Source organism: Sciurus carolinensis, chromosome 2 (assembly GCF_902686445.1).
Source record: "Sciurus carolinensis chromosome 2, mSciCar1.2, whole genome shotgun sequence".
Taxonomy (NCBI): domain Eukaryota; kingdom Metazoa; phylum Chordata; class Mammalia; order Rodentia; family Sciuridae; genus Sciurus; species Sciurus carolinensis.
This window is the reverse complement of record NC_062214.1, coordinates 80,328,752-80,343,076: the sequence shown is the minus strand read 5'-3', so window position 1 is coordinate 80,343,076 and position 14,325 is coordinate 80,328,752. Positions and strand designations below refer to the sequence as shown.

The window sequence follows — 14,325 nt, the reverse complement described above, 5'->3', positions numbered from 1 at the left end:
ATTACTCAGTCAGATTTAGTTGTATTGACTACATCTTATTTTTTTTCTTCTTTAATTCAGGTATCTGCCTAAACTGGAACTTATGCTGTAGACATTTCTTTGTGGTTTGTCTAAGGTGAGATACTTTATGGATGCATTTGCATTTTAAAATATATTTTATAATAAGAAAGAATTGTTTCTGAAAAATTTAAGGCAACACCAAATGTCTTTACCTTTGAGTGTTTTAATAGGAATCATATATTTATAATAAAGCTACATATATAGTGTGCTTACTCTTTCTTTGTGGGGCATTTTTCTGAAAGAAATAAAACTGGTACTAGCAATAAAATACTTTTGAGTGTATTTTTCCATAGTTTTTATACCAAAAAATGGAGTCACACTGATGTTCTCTGACACACTTGAGAAAGATGTTGGCCTTATGATTTTATAGTCTTGAAGACAAATCCTTGATTAATTAATCATAGATTAAAACAGAACTGCTTTTAATAGGCCAGTAGGTAAGAGTTTTCTCTACTTTCTTGGACTTGATTATTTCTATAATTCCCTCTATTTGTGGGGCTTATGTAATAAAGATATATCCATTAGTATGTTAATAGTTGCTTTCTATAGAAAGGTTCCCTTCTATTGAAAGCTTCTATAAATAGCATTCTGCTATGAAGGTAAGGTTATAGCCCTGTCCCTATTCTTACCTGTCTTAATGCAAGTTTTCTTTATTTTTTAAATTCCTCTTTTAAAAAAATTTTAGATGGGCGATTTTAAGTTTCTCTTTTGGTATTTCCACCTGAGTCCAGCTGCTCTCTTAACTATTCTTGTCATTGTCAGTGGGTGTTTTTTTCCCTTAAAGATAAATGTCAGCACAGAAATTCAGTATTCAGAATCATTCAATATCTCTACATGGCTTAACGGATGATTTACAAACTCTTTTATAGAACATTATAATTTTTTCCCATTGTTTCATCTTACTACTGCCCGAGGCATGATTGTTCAATTCATATGATACCTTTACTGAGAAATAATTTACATACCATAAAATCACCCATTTAAAGTATACCATTTAGTGGTTTTTATTGTATTTACAGAGATGTGCAACCATTACTACAATCTAATTTTGGAATATTTTCATCATTCTTAAAAGTACTCATTTAGTAGTCACTACTCATCTCCCCTCACCCCCTGCCTCTATCACCTATTAATCTACTTGCTGTCTTTATAGGACAAATGAAATTGTACAATATATGGGTCTTCTGTGACTTATCTTTCACATAGCAAAAAGTTTTTTAAGGTTCATCCATGTTGTAGCATTTTTCAATAATTCATTACTTTTTATTACTGAATAATATTCCATTTTCTGTGACTGGAGTTGAAGTGGAGAAAGAGCTGAACTTCTAGGTATCTGGGTAGTCAGTTTTAAGAAAAGGGCAAAAATGAAAGTAATAGTCAAGCCTTTAATCATTTACTGCATTAGGATAGGAGGTTAAGCCTGAGAAAATGTAGGCTCCCTGAGGTTGGGGTGGTCTCACTGCTGAGGAAGCCTCCAACAAAAGTTTCCTGCCTTTTATGGATCCAGGGACAAGGTGAATGGGCTAGGAGTGGGAAAGTCCAGAGTCAGTCTGGGGAGAATAACTTCCGTATTTCCTAACCTCAGGCTGGGGATATAACTCAGCTGGTAGAGTGCTTGTCTCACATTTACAAGGTTTGGGGTTCAATCCCCAAAACCATTAAAAAAAAATTTTTTTTTTCCTGGCCTCTTCAAAGGGCCTGAGGAAAGGCCTCAGCCAAAGGCCATGAAGAGCTTTCTGGATGAAGTCACCTGGGCTAGGAAAATGCTGAAATGTTTAATTAAGAGCATGGTGAGCTGGGGCCCAAGTCTTTATGTGTTGCTACACACTGGCTGTGTCAAGTCTGGTCAGGAGAACCTGCTACCCCTGTGAAGCCTTTAAATTGTAAATTGTTTATGGTTGGGCTGGAAAAAACATGCATAGGTATTTTTATGGCGAGGAGCTGGACTTGATATATACAGGCCATATTTTATTTTCCAAAATTCGTTAGTTAGTGGACATTGGGTTGCTTGCATTTTTTGGCTATTATGAAAGTTTTCTATGAATATATGATTATGTGTAAGTTTTCATGTGGATGTATTGTGCTGTTTTTTCCTGAGGTAAGTGATGACCCTGTTTTCAGGTGTTTCCTATTTTCAACAGTGCCACAAGAAACATTCTTCTATATGACTCTTGCAGTACATGTGAAAGAGATTCTCTTGGGTATTTATACCTGTGAATGTAATTGCTGGGTCATAGGGTAGTAATGTTAAGCTTAAATAGATAAAATAAAATTTATTTTCAGGAGTTGTATCATTTTACCGTCCTACCTTCAATGTATAAGAAATCCTGTTGTTCTACAGTCCCTCCAATATGTGATATTTTTTAGACTTTTTAATTTTGCTAATTGAACAATACAAAGTTGTATCTATTGTGATCTTTTAAGACAAACTTAAAAAAACTGAGGTGTAATTTCTGATTTACAATAAAATGCAAATCTTAAATATATAGTTCAGTGACTTTTGATAAATGCTTATACTCATGAAATCCACTCCCCTATTAAACTTTAGAACATTTTTTTACTTCTTAAGTTCCCTTGGACTCCTTGATATTCTTTTCTCTTACCACAGGGAACTACCAAAGGGTTTTTGTCACTTTTAAAATTGGGGTGTTGACTTGCTTAGAAGCATTCTTTATACATTCTGGGTATGAGTCTCATGTCAGTACAATATTGAATAGAAATGGTAGGGCAAACATTTTTGGCTTGCTCCTGATTTTAGGGGATACATTTTCAGTTTTTCACAGTGAAACCTAATGTTATCCTCAGATTAATGATGCTTTTATTGCTGAGAGGTGTCTTTCCCCCCTCACATAAAAAGATAATGTTGAATTCTAAGTGTGGTGTTAAAGGATAATTTTTAGGAGAGGGTATGATCATGATTCTCTTATAGATAAGAAATGAGCACTTGTCAACCCTTTTAAGATGTTAAAACCATTTTGGAGTAAAATATAAACAGCTATTCATTTATGTGCAATAAAGGAATGGTGAAATAAAATTTTCAAATAAGTACAAAACTAGCCTCTCTACTGGACAAATACCAATTTTATTCCATTGGACACAACTAATTTGCTTTCTGTAGACAAGAATAATTTGCATTATTACTAGTGTTCTCCATCTTATAGAATTGAAAGTTTGAAAGATGGAAGTAGTGGATGCTTGAACTAGGGCTAGTCTTTTTTTCTTTTTAAGTTCACTTCAAAGGCGTTTACTATTTTTCCTGAAAAGTATGGTCTCTCTTTAAACTTCCCTGATCCCTAGTGATATTGAATGTTTTTTGTGTATTTATTGGTTTAATGTATGTATTGTGTGTGAAATGTCTCTTGTCTTTTGTATACTTTCCATGTTTTTCTTGGTGTGTGTTAATGATTTATATGTTTTTGATAATGCATTATAGATTGTATGTATTATGAACATTTTTCCTGGTTTATAACTTGTATTTTCTCTTTCTTTTGATGGGGTGGTACTGGGATTGAACCCAGGAGTGCTTTACCCCTGAGACTTTATCTCCTTTCTATTTTTCATTTTGAAACAGGGTCTCACTAAGTTGCCAGGACTGGCCTCAAACTTGTGATCCTCCTGCCTCAGGCTCCCGAGTCACTGGGATTATGGGCATGTGGTACCATCACACCTGGCCAAGGTGTTTTTAAAATGAACAAATGACTTTTAGTTTTAACAAGTCAAATTTATCTTAAGAAATGTTTTTGACTGGGGTTGTGGCTCAGTGGTAGAGTGCTTGCCTGGCACGTGTGAGGCCCTGGGTTTGAGCGCAGCATCTCATATAAGTAAATAAATAAAATAAAGGTTTATTGACAACTAAAAAAATATTTTAAAAAATGTTTTGTTTATTTTTTTACTCAAGGTAAAAGATACTCTTTTTTCCATTAAGCTTTTTAAAGTTGTCATGCATTAAAGACCTTAATCTATCTGGTATTGATTTTTTTCATGTGGTACGATATTAGTATTCAGTTTAACTTTTTGTTTGAGATGAGTAACTTATGTTACTTATGTTATGTAACTTATGTTACTCAGGCTGTACTTGAACTCTTGGACTCAAGTCTCAGCCTCCTGAGTAACTGGGACTGTAGGCAGGTGCTGCTGTGCCTGGCCCAAATTTCACTTAAAAAAAAAATACATCTTTTGCTCTGGAGATGGCCCACATTCTGCCTTGAATGTGTCTGTGCTTTTGTAAATAAACCCCATCTCTTAAAAAATATATATAGATGTTATGGACTAAATGTTTGAGTCCCTGAAAGTTCATATGTTTAAGCTCTAACTCTTAGTGTGATAATATTTGGAGATGGGGCCTTTGGAAGACAACTAGGGTTAGGTGAGATCATGAAGATGGGGCCTGGTCCAGTGGCATTCATTCTCTTATAAGAAGAGACACCAGGGAGCTTGCTTTCCTTCTTTCCCTCCCATGAGTGGACACAGTGAGAAGGTGGCCATCTGCAAGCCAGAAAGAGAGCCTTCACTAAAAACTGACCATGCTGTCTCCTTATCTTGTACATTTTGCCTTCAGAAATGTAGGAAAATGTATTTCTGTGTTTAAGCCACACTCTATGGTATTTTGTTATGATAGCCCAAGCAGACTAATATGTCTTGTTTTACATTTATCCTTTGGTATTTGATGTTTTATTTGTTAGACACTGCTTGTGTAGAGAGTCAGGAACAAGAATTAGAGAACCCAGGCTTCGGACAGCTTACATCAAAATGCCTTACCCCACACAGGATTACCCCAGATCACTTTAAAACTTTCTTTTGAGGAAAAAGCTGCTTTATGAGGAGGCACTCCTCAGATTATGGTTACAAAAATCTGGGGTTTGTATTGGAGGAGAGAGGGATGTAAAGCAGCAGTCAGGAAAGATTAGTGTGTAGCCAGCTCTTTTATTCAGCTCCTAATTTTCCTGAAGATTCAAAAAGACCAGACATTTGAGTAATGTACATATGTGTCCAGCTTGTATACACATGGGTGCTGAGATACAAGAGAAGCAAAACAACTTCAGCAGTTCTTTTTCTGACTTGTTATTCCAGGGTGTTGGCTGGGCTGGCTCTTGCCTCAGGCCCAAACCACCGTCTCACACATAGCATATCAACATGGATCCTGGATGCCCTAGCACTCTCTCATAGTTCTGTCTTTTCGTGTATATTTTCTGCAGGGCAAATAGTCTAGGAGGGAATCAGCAATTTTGCTAATTTAGCATCTTTGAAGGAAATAGAACCAGTGTAAACTTTTTGTCTACCTTCTTAAAGACTTCCTTTATCTAATTACAGGTAGCTATTCTGGTCCCCAAAATGGGTGGGTTCAAGACTTCTCAGATATGTGTGAGATCTGTAAAACGTTTTCCTCTATGGAGGTTGTATAGAGTATTGCCTGACTTTATTAGCAAAAGATTCTATGCAATCTTTGTAACTAACTATCCAATGGTGCTTCACTGAAGTTCATTCAGCCAGAGTTGACTTTTTGGATAAGTGGAGTCAAAAGCTCCTCAAGATGTTCTGACTTGGTCAGTTCTAAGAGGGTCTCTGACTTAACGTGGCTCCTCTTTTGCTTGGTAATGTTCCTTTAACTTCAAACTCTGGACAGTTATTCTCGCCCAGAATGGCCCATGAATTTTAAGTCTTTCATGTAAATTTGTATTCTACTTAAAATAGGCATATTAGTACTCTATTAAATATTTGAAATTGTTTACATCAAGAAAACTTGCTGTTTCAGGAGAAGTACTGTATTTATTGTTGCTTTGTGTATTGCCTCTCATACCTCTGCCTCCTCCGGAGAATCAGTCTATCACACCATGCTCTTTTTCCATCATAAATTTTTTTGTTGTACTTATGTATTTTCTTTTGGCTGTGTGTTTCTAGAGGAAAGATAGTTCCTATTTCTCATTTATTTTGCCACAGAGTAGATGCTCTGTAGTTCTTGTATTAAATTAATGCATAGAAAAGTACTTAATGTTCATTGTAGGAGATATTGCATACTAGGTCAAAAAAAAAAAGTCTGTACTCCTAACGATCATGGGTATGAGTCTTATAATTTTTTTATATGGTTGGGATAAATGGTATGTGGCGGCAATTTGTAAGAAGGGCCAGATCACAAAGTACCTACATATGAGCTATGTCAGGGGGTTTAATTGTTTATTTTTTATAAGATGAGGTCTTACTTTGTTGCCAAGGTTGGCCTTGAACTCCTAGGCCTGGGGAATCTTTTTCTGGGTTATCTCACAGTGTTACTGGACTGGCTTTTGCCTCTGACCCAAACCACCATTTTACATATACCATATCAACATGGATCCTAGATGCCTCAGTAATTTTTCGTAGTTCTATTTTTCTTGTGTACTTTCTCCAGGGCCAGTAGTCTAGGAGGGTCCAAATAGTCTAGACTATAGGAACACCCAGTTGTCAAAGGGTTTTTAAATTTTTTGTTGTTTTGACGGTGCTTGAATTTGAATCTGACTCTATTACTGAGTTACATCCCCAGCCACTTTTTTCCCTTCTTTTCTACATTTTTCATTGGTACATTATAGTTGTACATAATGATGGGATTTTTTGTTACATATTCGTACATACACAAAATATAACAATATAATTTGACCATTATTACTCCCCAGCCCTTTTAGTTTTATTTTGATGCAGACTCTCACTAAGTTGCCCAGGCTGGCCTTGAATTTGGTGATCCTCCTGCCTCAGCCTCCTTAGTAGCTGGGGTTGCAGGTGTATGCATTACCACACCCAGCTATTAAAGGGTTTTGATAGAGTTATTGAGTGATCTTAAGCAGAGGATTAAAATGGCTATTTATTTTAGGATGGTTTTTATAGTAGAATGAAAGATATTTTGGAAGCTGGGTGTGATGATGCTTGCCTATAAACTCAGCTACTTGGGAAGCTAAGGCAGGAAAATCACAAGTTTGAGGTCAACCTGGGCAACTTAGTGAGACCCTGTCTGAAGAAAAGGGGGGTGAGCTATGGATATAGCTCAGTGTTAGAGCACCCTTGGGTTCAATTCTCAGTACCATCAAAAAAAAAAAAAAGTTATTTTGCGATGGAGAGATCATTCAGAAGACTACGTAGTCCAGGCAAGAAATAACTTGAAGAGGACTAGACTCCAGAGAAGTACAGACTCTGATAGAATCTGTAGAAATTGATCATTGATTAGATCTTGCTGTGGAAAAGGGAGGAAAGAAGCAGAAATCAAGGATGATTCCCAAGTTGGGCATTTGAGTGAATAGTGGGGCTATTGATTTCCAGCACATGTTTAGGTATAGAAAGAACTATAGGGTAGAAGATAGGATTTTGAAATGTTTAGTTTGAGTTTTCTCTGACCTGGTCAAGTGGAGATGTATAGATATGTCTGCAGTCCTTAGAGGGAGGTAGAGGAGAGAGAGAGAGAGATTGAGTTTAATAGAATTTCAGGAGTGGTTAAAGAAAGATTTGGATCAATTTTGAGGACAAACATCTCTGGGGACATCTAGACTTAGTGGATGTGTACAGGAAAGGGCACTGGGAAAAAGATCAGGAAGAAGAAACCACAAGAGAAACTGTTAGCAAAGGATTTCACAACAGCAGCCTTGGCTTCATCTCTACCTTGAGACCAGACTTTCCGTTTTGCATCCTGTATTTGATCTCTGTCCTCGGACCTTTTCTTACTGAGCATTCTGCTGGGAGAGATTGTAGATGAGAAATAGTTTATTTTTGAATCCAGAAATTGCTGGCTTTTTTTTTTTTATTTCCTCTAAATTCTGCTTGAAAACAAGTACTTCATTTTTTAGGTCATCTCCATTTGCCCCTTTTACTTTACATGTAAAAGAAACCAGTTGACTCTTTGGACATTTTGCTTGGAAATTACCTTAGTTAGAAGTAACAGTTTATTTTCAACATTTTCTGTTTTCTGTCTTACTATAGGCAGTGGTTTTGCTAGGTTTTTTGCAATTTTATAACAAGGGTCTTCTTTTTTCCAGCTTCTGAGATAACATTTTACTTGCTCTTGAGTCCTTTCCAATAGCCTCCTCAAGGCTCATTGGGCTCTTGTTAGTGAGATCCTCCAGGCCCTTCCATCTTGTACCCACAATCCTGTCTTGAAACTAGTGTTACAAGTTTTAAGTTTTTGTTATGTCAGCACCCCAGTTTTATGTACCATATTCTATTCTGGCAGCTGTTGCTGTGTAACAAGCCACCCTAAACCTAGTACCAGAACCTGCATGTCTTCTCCTGGCTTTGTCGTGGAAGTCAGTCAGTGTCATTTCCATCACCTTCCCTTGGTCATAACAAGTAAATGTCAACCTGGATACATGGAGAAGGGACTTAGACTTCTCATGTTTATGGGGGAGTGGTAAATTCACATTATAGAAGATTATGTGAAATTGAAAATATTTTTGCAGCATCTTTGAAAAATAGTCTGTCACGGATGGATAGAATAAAATGTATAGGATTGCAAAAGAAACCCATTATATTAAAATATTGTTATAAATTAATTATAATCAAGTAGTATAGGCTTATTTAACATAATATACAAGTTATAGTGGCAGTCCTAAAATCTATTAGTAATTTAGAGGTTGGAGAAAATAATTTATTTTCCCATCAAGGTTTTTCTCCTAAATTCTATCCACAGATTCAATGGCCTCTGGACTAAAAACCCTTATGTTAGTGTAATTGTGTTAGCAGAAGTCATATTGCTGCGGACTGGGGAGTGTATTTGCATGAGGAAAGGAGGGTGAGAAGGCAGAGCCTAACAGGGAGGCCACCATAGAGTAAATTCAACATACAAGCATTTATTTTCCTTTCAAGATAAGGGTTTGTTTTTGTTTTTTTTAGATAGATACTAAATGTGTTTATGTAATGAGGGAAAGAACCAATGAAGAAATTTGAATATTTAGGAAAGGTAAAGGGCATTTGATGTTTCTGAGAAGGCAGAAGAGAGTCTAGTCTGGAGGCTAGGTGAAAGCATTTATCTTGGACAGGAGGAGAGGCCAGAGGAAAGGCTTAGGTAATGGAAGGATGTTTGTGAGTGCTATTCATTTATTAGGTCATGTGGCATTCTGAGAAAAATGTAGGCATAATACATTTCAACACAGGAGCAAGGGAGATCAGGACAAGTAGAGAACATTGAAGCAGAGTGCTGGACAATATGAAACTGTTGGGAAGGGAATGGGGTGGGGAGGAAAAGAAATAATGAAATAGGGGACCAAAAAAGTAATATATGTAAGTGATTGGGTGATTGGATGTAGAAGACAAGCTTTTCCTAGTTTGTAGTTTTTGGTTTTTGTTTTTAATGCCTTCCTTAGACCAACTATTTTCCTTCCCATGAATATTGATACAAAGAACAGTGGAATGAAAATAAAATGTATTTATATATTTTGACTTCTGCCTTTTTAGATTTAGCTTTTTCTGAGTGTCTTTTTAGCATACATGACTAATACTTGGAATGCCATTGCCACAAAAAAATGTAAAAACATTGGAGCTTCTTTTTCTTAGCTATTTGGGTTGATACTGAAAAGCACTACCTATGTTTGTTGCTTCCACACTTACAACCGGATGGAAATTGGCCACAAAGTCTTCATAGTTTTCTTTGTCATTAACCAACAGATGCCTGCTACAGTGTTTTTTTGCTCACTGTAATGTGAGGGCAGTGCATCTGTGTATGCTAATGAGAAGAGTAGTATGATACAGTCACTCTTTTTTTTAAATAATAAATAACTGCCTTTGGGCCACACATTGATCTTGTACTACATGATCTGATTTTTTTTAAAAAAGGTTTTTTTTTAGTTGTAGGTGGACACAGTACCTTTATTTTGTTTATTTTTATGTGGTGCTGAGGATTGAACCCAGTGCATCACACATGCTAGGCAAGTGCTCCACCACTGAACCCTCTGGTTTGTTTTTAATCAAGCTGTTATTAGCATCTGGCAAATCTAACATCAAATTGCTTCAACTGTCTAATGCATTAATTCTGACTTTGCTGTGTCTCATATAATGCAGATACTTTTTATCTGTCAAAGAATTGTTTCATATCTTCTTGAAATGTTAACAAATTTTAAACTGCAGGTCACTACTATAAATCATAGATGACCTTAGGTGTCTAGGCACAAATAATAATTATGCACATATATGATATGAAATTGTTAACTCTTAAAATATGTATATATTTTAAAATTTTTAATTAAAATATATTATTTTAAATTGTGGTTAAATGTCCAAGCTCTCTCCACAGTCCCCATCTCTCCCCAGCAGCTGTCCCCATCTCCTCTTTAGGCTTAGCAGTATACGTGCCTTCCTGAGAACTTGTCCTGGGAGAGGACTCAGGGTCATTTGAGCAGGAAGTCCTATGTGTCTGGACAGTCTCTAGACGTGAGATGCACCGAGGCATTTCCTATTGGCCTTTTGCACTCTTCACCACTTTGGGAGAGGTGTGGCTACAGGAGGACCAATTCTTATTGCCTTGATCTAAGAATAGTAGTGATTTTAATAATCTTTTAATGGGTCCTCCAGACTTAATTGCCCCAAACTTTATTCTTTCCAGTCTGTTGTTCTATTGTATGGCTGGAAATATTTCTCTAAAACTCTTGCTCAAAAAGTTTCAGTGCTTCACAATTTTCATGGAGATTTAGGTTCAAACTTCCTCACATGGCCTTTTAAAAAATAACTTATTTTATTTTATTTGTTCTAATTAGTTGTACATTACAGTAGAATGCATTTATACATTTTGATAGATGATACATAAATAGAGTGTGATCTCATTTTTCTGATTATACATATTGCAGGATCACATCGGTCATGTAGTCATACATGTACATGAGGTAATAATGTCTGTTTCACTCTACTATCATTCCTTCCCCCATACCCCTTCCCCTCCCTTCACTCCCCTCTACCTAATATAAAGTAACTCTATTCTTTCCTATCCCTCCCCTTATTGTGAATTAAGGATGAAAAAGCAAGCAGTGGTCAGGACAAGGCACAAAGGACCCACAAGACCTTTTAAAGGTCCTTTGTGCCTTGTTGTGACCACTGCTTGCTTTTTCATCCTTATCTGTTTTTTGAACTCTGTTGTTACTATGCCTGGTACTCTTTCCCACCTCTTCAACTTTGCACACAAATATTAATTAGATGTGTATTTTCTTGATGACATTTAAATGCATGACCTGTCTTATAAGTATGACTATTATTTAAATGCTTTATTGTTCACTTGGCTCATCTCCACTTGAATCCATTAAATCAGTTTCCCAGCCTACCTATCCCTTCAGCTGCATAGTAATGCAGTATTTGTAACGTAATTATTATTTGAAAGTGAATCATCTTAAGTACGAAGAACTGATTGACCTATTTGCAGAAGGGTTAGCTTGAAAATGAAAGAAAAGAACAACTTAAAGGATTGTTAAATATGTGAGTAATGATAGAAATAATAGGTTACTTGATTATGATAAAATATCAGCAACTCAATAACCCAGCTATCTATCCTATCATGAAATAATCTGTGTACAAACAGAATAAAAATAATTTTTGTTATCTTGTTCTAAGCCAACATTAATTAATTTTAGTTTGGGAACTTTGTTAAAAAACTTGTCTTTGGAAACTGAATTCACTTTTACTATGAACGTTTTTATTTGAGAAACTGATTCTGTTAAATATGGCATGGATATATATCTTTGTATATGACTGGAAAATTATTAACTGAATAAAAGAACGACACTTGCTAAGGCATCCTTTTTTATATTAGCCAAATTACGAGTAAGAATGGCTTTCAATCTGTTTTAAGAGATAAAGTATTGGGTTGGGGGGTGTGGCTCAGTGGTAGAGAGCTTGCCTAGCACATGTGAGGCATATGTGAGGAACTGGGTTCAATTCTCAGCACCAAATAAAAATAAATAAATAATGTATATAGGAGATATATATATAAGATATATATATATATATGAGATACAATATTGTCATAAGTTTTAGTCATTGTTCTAGTCAAGCTGGCTAGTGTTAGTGCCTTAGGTTTTTCTCACAAGTCAAATGAAGAATCTTATTGTAAAGATCAATTGGATTTTATTTATGAAAGTGCTTTATAAAGGTGTACCACATGTAGATGTAAAGCAAGATTTTTGTCCTTTTGCTGCCAACTTTTTAACTCTAGGATGGTGACTTCACTCCCTGAGATTTTGTGTATAGGTAGGTACTATTTACATTGTGTTCAGCTCTTACAATCTATGATCAGTTATTATTTTTACTTTTTTTCTTTCATCTGCTTACCTTCATTCCCCTTGCTGATGTTATTATCAATAGTAAGGCTGGATTCATTCATTTGCACCTATTTTATTTAATTTTTATAAGGGCAGAGAGTATTAGCCTCATTTTACTGATAAGGAAAACTGAGACTAAGGGAGGTTACACAGTTAATTATTGCTAGAGGTAGGATTCCAATTCAGGTTTCTGATGCCAAGATTCCTTTTTTGAAAAGCATGTGCCCAAAGTAAAGACACATTGCCATATACCTCAATTAAAGGAAGCTTTTGTTCTTTGTTGTTTTCCCTTTGCTTTTTAAAAAATCTCTGGACTATCTGAAATATGTAGGTCAAGTAAGGATTAAGACAAACACATCCAGAAATATTAATTTATTTCCTATTGAAAGCCTCAGACACCTCCTTGTCCAGGCATGCCAACCTTAGATATTGACCTTACTTAGAACACCTTGCTTTTGGTATGATTGACAGTGCTGATTTAGCTAGGACTCTGATGCTGATCCTTTCTGATTTAAAAACCTCTGTCCTGGTGCCATTTTTTAAAACTCATATTTCTCTTTTTTTCTGTTGAAAGTTTCCTATCGTCATTATTTGTCTAAAAATGAGTTCCCATGACTAGATCATTGGTCATAGTTTAATTTTTTTTCCCCAAGCGATGAAATTTGAAATGGCTGTGGCACTTTGAGATCTCATTTGCTGCCCTTCTTGAAAACACTCAAGTGTACAAAACTGCAGCCATGTTTTCCTTTTCTCTGAATATATCAAGTTAATTGTGGCTATAGGGTCTTCTACTACTTACTTGTCCCTTTGTGGGGAATGGTCTTCCCCCAGCCTACTGGTTTGCTAAATTCTTTTTCCTCCTTGTCTCCTTCCTCCTTCTCCCCACCTTCTCCTCTTCCTCCTCCTCCTTTCCTTCCTTTTTTTTTTTTTAAATGTTTTTTTAGTTGTCAATGGATCTTTTATTTATTTTTATGTGGTGTTGAGTATCAAACCCAGGGCCTCACACATGCCAGGCGAGCTCTTTACCACCAATGTACAACGCCAGCCCCTCCTTCCTTTTCATTTTCCTCTTCCTCTTTCTTCATGGTACTGGCAATTGAACCCAGAGGCACTCTTATCACTGAACTACATCCCCAGTCCCCTTGTATTTTTTATTTTGTGACAGAGTCTTACTAAGTTGCCCAGGCTGGCTTTGAACTTGTGATCCTCAGCATCCTGACTGTTCTCTATTACTATTTCTAGTTACTATTTCTCATTTAAGTCTCAGCATAAATGTTCCCTTCACAAAGAGATTTTGCAACCCTCTTAGTTACATGACTGTTTTGTTTTCTTCTTAGCACCTAAATCACTAATTGATATTTATTTCTCATTCATCTCCAGTGGGGAAAAGGACAATCTGTCTTGTTTACTGCTGAATCTCCAGAACTTAGAACAGTGTTCACCATAATAGGCATTCCATTTTTGTTGAGTAACCAAATGAATGAAAACTTTTTCTATTGGCTACTCTTTTTTTTTTTTTTGCGGTACTAGGGATTGAACCCAGGGCCTTGTGCTTGCCAGGCAAGCACTCTACCAACTGAGCTATACCCCCAGCCCTATTGACTACTCTTAAAAATTTTTTTTGTTCTTTTTTTTTCTTTTCCCCCGCCCCTTTTTGGTAAGTCAGGAAGGTACAGTTAATGTTTTTGCAACTTTTATGTATTTTTGATATTTTTCTTTTTCTTTGCTGTTCTATGTCCTAGTAGAATTCTTTTGGAGGAAGGGGAAAACTTCGTAATTGCAAACTCTTGAGATATGACTATTTTAATCTATCTACTGCTTGCCAGATAGGTGCCAGAGCTGGTACGTCTAGTCATAGAAGCAGTTAACAGGTAGGAAAGCTGGCTCCTAACAACTGTTTCAGACCTGCTTGAGTTGGGTTCTCCCCCAAGGGACTGTTACTGTCTACCTAGGAAAATGAAATTGCCTTTCCATAAATATTTTTCTGTAAAGCAGAAACAAATTCTAGGTTTAT

At 36.1% G+C, this 14,325-nt stretch overlaps 1 non-coding gene across 1 annotated transcript; it reads right to left on the bottom strand.

Moving 5' to 3' along the window:
* Window positions 1-13,829: 13,829 nt before the first annotated feature.
* Trnaa-ggc (transfer RNA alanine (anticodon GGC)) lies at window positions 13,830-13,903 on the bottom strand. The gene has a single exon. It is a non-coding gene; the product is annotated as a tRNA-Ala (tRNA).
* Between the last annotated feature and the right edge of the window lie 422 nt (window positions 13,904-14,325).